This window comes from Nothoprocta perdicaria, unplaced genomic scaffold, assembly GCF_003342845.1.
Source record: "Nothoprocta perdicaria isolate Ctin4 unplaced genomic scaffold, notPer1 scaffold_468, whole genome shotgun sequence".
Taxonomy (NCBI): Eukaryota; Metazoa; Chordata; class Aves; order Tinamiformes; family Tinamidae; genus Nothoprocta; species Nothoprocta perdicaria.
Window position 1 is genome coordinate 26,329 of NW_020455719.1, and position 8,726 is coordinate 35,054.

Genomic DNA, 8,726 nt, shown 5'->3' on the forward strand with positions numbered 1-8,726 from the left:
TGTTTACCTTTTCTGATTTTGCAAGAGGTGGTCTGATGAGGTTCCTACACAACGAGCAGAATTAGTTCCTCTTTCTTGACCTCTTCTTGAAAAAAAAAAAAAAAAAAATCCACAAAGTTTTGACATGATCTGTGTGTTTTCTACAGAATATTGCTCTCTTACTTTCCCTCAGAGGTTTTTGGCTCAGTGCACTGTAGACTACTGGCAAAGAAAACGCTTTTGCAGGTTGGGGAGAATAAGATGAAAATGAAAGTTTTGTACTTTTTGTTTGTTTGTTTGTTTTGTTTTAGTTTCTGTGATTCATCTTCTATGATACTCTTGTCTGGCCTTCATGACATGAGACAGTAAGAGCTGTTGATGAGAAAAAAGAAGGTGATATTGAAAGAATACATTTCTTGGATTTGTTTTGTCTGGCAGTAAATAGCCAGATATATCGCCACTTCACTTTTGYTAGCTGAAAGTGAATGGTGAGACCAGACTTGCGGCTTTTGCCTGACAAACACAAAGATGGTATCCTTTTAAAATAGAGGACAACAATAGAGGAGTCATAGCCAACAGTTATTGGGTATGCATACCCCAGTGTTTATGCATCATTGGGGTGACTGAGAAAGCCTGTACCAGTTTGACCCCATCAAAAGCCATAGATTTCAAAAGAAAGGTATTACATTCACAGTTCTGCGAAACTTTGATTCTCTCTGAAGAGGTTTGCCAAAACAGAATCTTGAAACCATCTTTAAAAGGTCTGACCTGCATCTGATGGATCAAAAGCTTTGCAAGGGTATCTTTAGGGCCCAAAATCTCCATGAAAGTCAGTGATATTGTCCTGTCTAATTCATACTGGGTGTCTCTATTTTACTGGGCTCTGGGAAAGGAGAAAGGAACTGCTTTGCTATCACCTCCAGTGGGTGGTGAATCCTATTAAGGAAACTGTAAAACAGCTGTAGCAGCCCTAAGTCTATTGGGTTGGATATGGGTTGTCTGTTTTATTTGATGGTTGTTTCAGCAGTAAGATGACAAGAGAGAGTAGACAGCACTGTAGAATGGAGGGCTGTCAGAACTTATCAAAGGCTTTGAGATGTTTATTTTTCAATTTTCCTTTTTTTTTTTTTTTTCTGTTGTGACTGCTTAGGGAAGTAACAACTTCTTTATGCTATTGGAATAAGGTGCTATTTTTGACCATTGTACATGTGCATTCAGCTTCTGTGTGCAATTTCTGTAAGCCTCTTTATAGATAGTTGTATTTTATTTTGTCATACGGGTATTCTAATAAGGAATTTAATGTGCTTTGGGACCTTCTTAGTACTGAGAAAAGAAATTAAGGAAAGGAGATGTGGAAACAGGCAGGAGTGGGTGAGAGTACAGAAACCTAGTGATACTGGGGAAAGAGTGTGGCATAATATAGAGCCAAAAGGGAAGAGAAGGCAGATGCTATATGATGACAAGATTAATCAGAGAATAGATTAAAGTAAACAGGGACATGGAGGAACTCTTAAGTCATGATGAGGAGTAGTCTAGATCTAGTAAAATCTACTAATTGCTAGAGATGGGAAAAAAAGTCCCAGCATCCCTGTGCTGCTGAATAAATGAAAGCTAAATACTCTGACTCCCTGTAGCAATTAATCAAAACAAGTGGTAGATCCTGCTACTGATAACCTCTTGTAGTGTATTAGTGTTCCTGCATGATATGTCTTTGAACCTTCATTCTTCTTATGACACTGCTGGGATCATTTTTGGGAGTCTGCCACATGCCTAGGAGATGAAATCCTGAATTATTCTGCATGTGCAGAATAGCTTGGAGGGGGTAGCAGGAAGTAAAGGGTGATGTTGTCCTGTCATTTATTTTGTCTCTGCAGCCTTCCACTCATTTTAACATAATTGTTACAGTGAAATTTCCCAGGCTGTGCAGAACATAAAGTCATCTTCTCACTGATATGTTGCCTTTCTTAATGCCACATGTGATCTTTTACCAAATGGATTAAAAAATGTGGTTAAGGTTTTGGGCATTGAATTCAATGGGAATCTTGCCAGGGGACTAGAGCAAGGCTCATACTAAAAAGACTTGATTTGCAAAGAGATCAGGTGTTACTCTGGCAGGATGAAAGATAAATAATGCTTACTGTTGCCATAGTGGTTTAAATTACACATGCATCTCTCACATTTGTGTGTACTGATCAAAAATAATTTCAACTCTAGACAAACCAATTAGGCTAATTTACTCACTGTATGGCATGTCATCAGCTGGCTAACTATTTACAGGAAGGCTAAAAGTGCTAACATTAGCCAAATTGCTGTTATGGATAATCAGAGACTAGTTTCCCAACACAGGCAGTGAAATGTACGGTTCAGTTCAGTTAGGCCTTGAGAGGGGAATTTTAATGCAGCAAAAAATATTTTTCTTTTCATAAGGCTGCTTTTTATATGATGATAAAATAGCTTTTCCCTGCTTGGTGAAGAATTCCTTTCTCTGTGCATAAAGAAATAAAAGATCCTGTGAGGATCAAGCAGTGTCAAAACACTGGTCTCCAGGACAGCAAACTCTGGCCTCTTTATAAACCTCCTTGACAGGATACCACATTCCTAGAAGAAAAAAAGGGTCAATAAAAGCTGGTTCCTGTTCAAGATTCACCTCCTGCAAGCTCAAGAATGGTGCATCCCAATGAACAAGAGTTAATCTGCGGTTGAATCTGGTGAGGGATGTTAAGGACAAAAAGATACGGAAGTTCATTAGCAGCAAAGCAAAACAAGGGGAAATGTGGGTCCACTACTAGATGGCAAGGTGTTTTGGTGACAAAGGAGATGGAAAAGGTAGAAAAAGAGAAGAATGAGCACTGGCTCATTCTTTGGCCATTTTGATTCTGGCCATTTTGATTCTGGAGGCTCCTTCTTAGGAGATCTTCAAAACCAATCTGGATGTGACTTTGTCCTACATGCTCTAGGTGTGGAGCAGGGGGGTTGTATGATCTAGACGATCTCTAGAGGTCCCTTCCAACCACAACCATTCTGTGATTCTGTTAAATACTGAAAGTCTTCTTTACTTCAGTCTAGTAATTTAAGTTCATTACAATTAAGGCCTGTAAATAGTGGTGTACCCCAGGCATCCATATGGGATCCAATCCTTTTCATTCCTGATCTGTATGAAGGGACAGAGTGCCTTCTCAGTAAGTTTACTAATGATAAAAACCTGGGAAGAGTGGCTAATACGCAAGCTCATCAAGCCTAAGGTTTAGGGCTGTGCCTGTGAGAGAAAGATAACACTGTAGGGTTTTCTCATTGTTTCAAAGGATTTATCCTGTGGCTCTATTGTGATGATGGTTGTATTGTCTCCTTGACATGGATTTGTGAAGGAAAATAGAAATACTACCAAGTCCAGCTGGTATGTCTTCAGCTGCAACACTGTGTTGAACAGGTCTACTTGTCATGCTAGACTTTAGTCTTCTCATGGCTCTTTTGATCTTTGAGAAAGTTTACAAATGTTCATTAGTCTCACAAAGGACCTGTAAGGTAGCTGCAGTGAGTTGGCTTCAGAGTCTAGAAAGCTGAAACACAGAAATTTGGACCTTTTAAGAAACGAAACTAGTTTCCTAAGATCTAAGGATTTGTATGTTTCCTTCTTAGATGTCTAGGCCATATCTCTGCCAGAAAGATACTACCTTACATTCTGCTTCTCACTCTTCCAGCAAGCATGTCTTTTGAACTAATGTCTGTTCCAGTGAGACATTGAATAGAATCATTCTAATCCTAACAAAGGGAATTCTGTCTGGAGTTAGCCCAGAGTTATTGGCTAAGGCTGATATTCCTGGTGTTTTTTTTTCTCTGTGTTAGACAAAATGGACTATGAGAGAGAACAAACACAACCAAACCAAAACTGATAGGGTTTACCTGATTTGCCATTTAAAATCTCAGCTTTAAAATCAAACTTACTGTTTTAAGATATGAAACATGTATTGAATAATTTCTGCCTAAACTTTTAACCCTGAAATGTATAGATATTACATTGCGTTAGAATGATAAGAGTATCCTTATCATTTAGAATATCCTAGATTTTATGTGGGATTTGATAAAAAAACAATTTGGTAAAGAACCAGTTTTGTATAGTCTAAACTCAAAATTCAAAGAGGTGGATGAAATTGGGGGGAAAAAAAGAAAAGGGAGGATGAAGGGGCAGTTTGGAAAAGTCAACATTCAGACTTCATTTTAGAAGAGCTGTTTGTTTTGAAAAGTAATTAGGTTTTATTTTAAAGAAGGAAATACAAACTGAAAATTAATCAAGATTCTTCAGGGCAATGCATCTGTTCCATTTTATGTTAGTAAGAAAAAACGAAAAAAAAAAAAGACAAATTGCCATAATATTTTTTGAGTTCGGCTACCCATCTGTTCTCTGAGCTATGTGTAGTGGATCATTTAGTTTCTGGTAAACTAAGGTTCTCCAGGTTCTCCTTCAAGGGACATTTTAAAGGAGACTCCATTATTATTATGGCATTATCTAGCAGTTTTTATCCTGACCAAGAAGAGTTTCATCTTGTAAATCAGAGAAGTGAAAATTAGGAAGAAACACCAGAACTTTAAGGAGAAAAAAGAAATCACAACCAGCAGATTTCCCTCTTTCCCTCTCTCAAGAAGTGATATTATTTTTTCCTGCTGGGACTGATTTCAAAATCTAACATAAACCTAAAGGGAAAAAAAAAAAGAGCTTTTCCTTTTTAATCTTAGGAGTACACTGCCCAAATTTTAATTCAAATTGAACCAATTTTGAAAAGATATTTTTCTCCACATTCTTTATAAAATACCTGATTTTTCTTCCAAGTTTAAAATTGATTCTGTGCTCCGTACTTGGGTGCTGTGACACACGCAAAACCTATGCCCTGGTTTTCTTTTGTACCTTTGATCATTAGCAAATGGACTTGGCAATTATCAGATAGATTTCATTCACTGCAATATTTTTAAGGGTAAGACATTTTTCCTTACTTCTTCTGGGAATCAGTAGAAAATAATTTACATTGCCACCTCTCTGACTACTGGAATAAATGCAGGGAAGTGGGAGCCTAGGTAGCTGACTCAGCAAGCTTTCGGTTATGCTTTATCTCCAGAGGTTTAAATCAGTTTTGATAGAAAGACAATGTCATAAACCTGTGAAGATAATCAAATTCATACTTTCCCTTTCTAAAGGACAAATGAATGATGAATAGCTGCTGAATTTATCTTCATGTGAAATGATTTTCAGAAATATTTTTCACCAGAGATAGTTACAGAAGCAAGGGAGCAAATTCTGTTTAACTTATGACATGATGAAGTGATTTGATGCATAAAGAAGAAGTGATGAAGTCAATCCCTCATATATAATCTTTTCTTTTTTCTTTATTTTTTTCCTCTGGAATGGAGTAAAAGTTAAAAAGAATTTCACCTGCAAGGGACATGCCATACATCTTGGTTAAATTTAAATTGTCATAATTTGGGCAGAAGCCCAACAGAAGTCCCCTAATATGGGACTCAAAACCAAAATGAAACAAGATCTATTTTATTGATATATGGTACCTATGGTTTAGTGAAGATATACCTCTGTGTTCTGGCCTGACTTATCTCCTCAATAGTAATAGATTTGTTAAGCAGTCCAACTTTCTCATCAAGTAACTCTGAGACAGCTAGAAAAATGGAGCTTTTCTTCCTGAATTCACTCGCAGTGGGTCGTGGAGTCCAACAGCACCTATTGGTACATATTTGTCTTTAGTACCTACCTGTATCCTGGTAAGTACTTCAGTACATTCCTACTGCTGCAACTTTCACATCTGCTCCAATGGCTCACATGCTTGCAGAGACCCTCCCTGTATTTCACAGATCACTAATGAACAGTTACAACTGTAAGTAGAAGATCTTTTTTTCATTTTATCTAAGAGAGTGCTCACATAATATCACAGACTTGAGAAGGATGGTGACAAGTATCTGGTGGTGGCAGAGGAATGGCAACATCTGGGCACACCTGTAGGCATGAAATGATGTGTGTTTACAGCCCTACAGAATGCTGAATGATCATGCCTTTGTTAAACTGCCCTTAAGCAATGCTATACCTCAGTGGTTCCTGARGAATAAAATATCATCTGCGATTCAGAGAAAGTTGTCATTCAGAGTTGTCTTTTCCTCATCTAGAACAAAGAAAAGAAACAAAATGTTGCCAGAATGCTTTGTATAACCACTGCCTTGTAATAATAGCCAAACCAGAGCCAAAGCACTACACCTTTCTTCAACAATGCATCCCTATCACTACTTCTATGYGTAAATGAGCTACAGTTTTATGATTCCATGACAGAAGAGTCTGGCAYAGAGATCATATTGTCCTCATTCTAAATTATACCAACCCTTTTAACTAGCAGAAGATCAGGATCACAGCACTTTTAAGATCCAAGTTCTGCAGAATGGGTTSAACTGGCAGTTTACAGTAGAAGCAGTTCATTACTGATTTTCATCTCTTTATTTCAGGTATGATGTTCAAGGCCTCCTAAACATCAGCATCAACTTAGTAACCATTAAGTACTGAAGTTTTGCCATCAGTATGGCTTTGCATCTCCCGTCTGGCAGCACCTTAAGATCCTGGATGCATGATAATCTCTAAAGGGGATTGTAAACCAGTTAATATAAAACAGCCTTTCTGGAACAGATGATTTAGTGGCAATATCTGTGTGAGACAGTGGAAGGGAGCCCAGATACTTTCCTGTTTCCAGGAAGCCTACAGATGAATTTGTTAGGCAGCAGCTTAAAAAAAGACACAGAGAGCTCCCCCCCCCCTCCCCCCCGCTTCCCCCCCTTCCTCTCCTCTCCTATCTCCTCCCATCCCTTCTCTTTACGGATTGAAATTTATGAAAGAGGTTTCAAGTGTTACATGACTTGTTGAAAATGTAACTCTGATCCTTACTAGGAACAGAAACGATGAATTAGATAAGAACAACCAGTTACATCAAGGTGAAACCTACACTTCATGTCTCTCCCATCAATATTTTGCTAAAATAGACTGCTATAAATGCCGGGTTTTTTTAACATAAGCCTAGTTCTTTTGCTTATATAAAGTTTCTGGGTTTCATTTAAAATGAAATACCATTTTTTTAATTAGAGTATCTGAAATTTCCTTATCAGTATCAACAAATTTTATTCATAAATATTATATTATTTGTCTGACAGAAGACAAAATAACAGTAGCGTGAGGAGAATATGGATATCCTTATGTTGACTTAAGCCTGAGTAGAAAAAGTAGAGGAGATTCTGCACAAAAATTTTTAAGTTCCCTTCAGTAGATGTGAGAAGTTTGGGTAACCTTTCCAAACATTTGGCATTCATCCAAACTGTGTGCAATATCTGAGCTGTGAGCTATATATTAATTCTGCTGTAGCTTTAGTCAAAGAATAAATGGAAAAACAGGCTGTGAACCTCTAGAAAACTCAATTGGATTTATATTCAAGTCTGCACCTTGAGAATCAACCCCCTTGGGCTATTAATGACCTATTTTCCAAAGAAATCAATAGAGTAGAAGTAGCTTGAATATAAATGAGGTTCTGAGTCTTAAATTTTGTCTTGTAGTGTCTTGTGGTAGTGTTTAGACGTGTATGAAATGCTCCATTCTCTTAAAAAAAGAAGTGGACTGATCTTGGATGAAATCATAGAATCATAGAATGCCGAAGGTTGGAAGGGACCTCAGAGGTCATCGAGTCCAACCCCCCTGCTCACGCAGGGTCACCTAGAGCACGTGGCACAGGGCTGCATCCAAGCGGGTTTTAAAGATCTCCAAAGAAGGAGACTCCACAACCTCTCTGGGCAGCCTGTTCCAGTGCTTTGTCACCCTCACAGTGAAGAAATGCTTCCTTAAGTTCCTGTGGAACTTCTGATGCTCCAGTTTGAAGCCGTTTCCTCTAGTCCTATCCCTGCCCACCACTGAAAAGAGGCCGCCCCCCTCCTCCTCACTGCCTCCCTTGAGGTATTTATACACGCTGATCAGGTCCCCCCTCAGCCTCCTCTTCTCCAGGCTGAACAGGCCCAGCTCYCTCAGCCTTTGCTCATAGGGCAGATGTTCCAGGCCTCTGATCATCCTGGTAGCCCTGCGCTGGACTCTCTCCAGCAGCTCCACATCCCTCTTGTACTGGGGAGCCCAGACCAGGACACAGTCTCCAGATGTGGCCTCACCAGGGCTGAGTAGAGGGGGATGATCACTTCCCTCGACCTGCTGGAGACGCTTTTCTTAATGCACCCCAGGATCCCGTTGGCCTTCTTGGCCACCAGGGCACACTGCTGCCTCATGGTCAACTTGTCGTCCACCATGACACCCAGGTCCCTCTCTGCGGGACTGCTCTCCAGCAGGTCCACCCCTAATCTGTACTGGTGTCCAGGGTTATTCCTCCCCAAGTGCAGGACCCTGCACTTGCCCCTGTTGAACCTCGTGAGGTTTCTCGCCGCCCAGTCCTCCCGTCTGTCCAGGTCCCTCTGGATGGCAGCACAGTCCTCAGGGCTATCAGCTACTCCACCCAGTTTGGTATTGTCGGCAAACTTGCTGAGGCAAACTTGAGGCAAACTTGATTAATTTTCATTACATCATAATTTGGATTACATTTTCACTGTATCATAAACAAAAAGCACAGAACAGTACATTTTCAAGCTACATAAGTCTCGCAAGCAATTGTTGGAAACTGATAGCAAAACTGTTATCTCATAGATGGCAAATACAAAATAAATTCCTGGCAAAGCCTGTG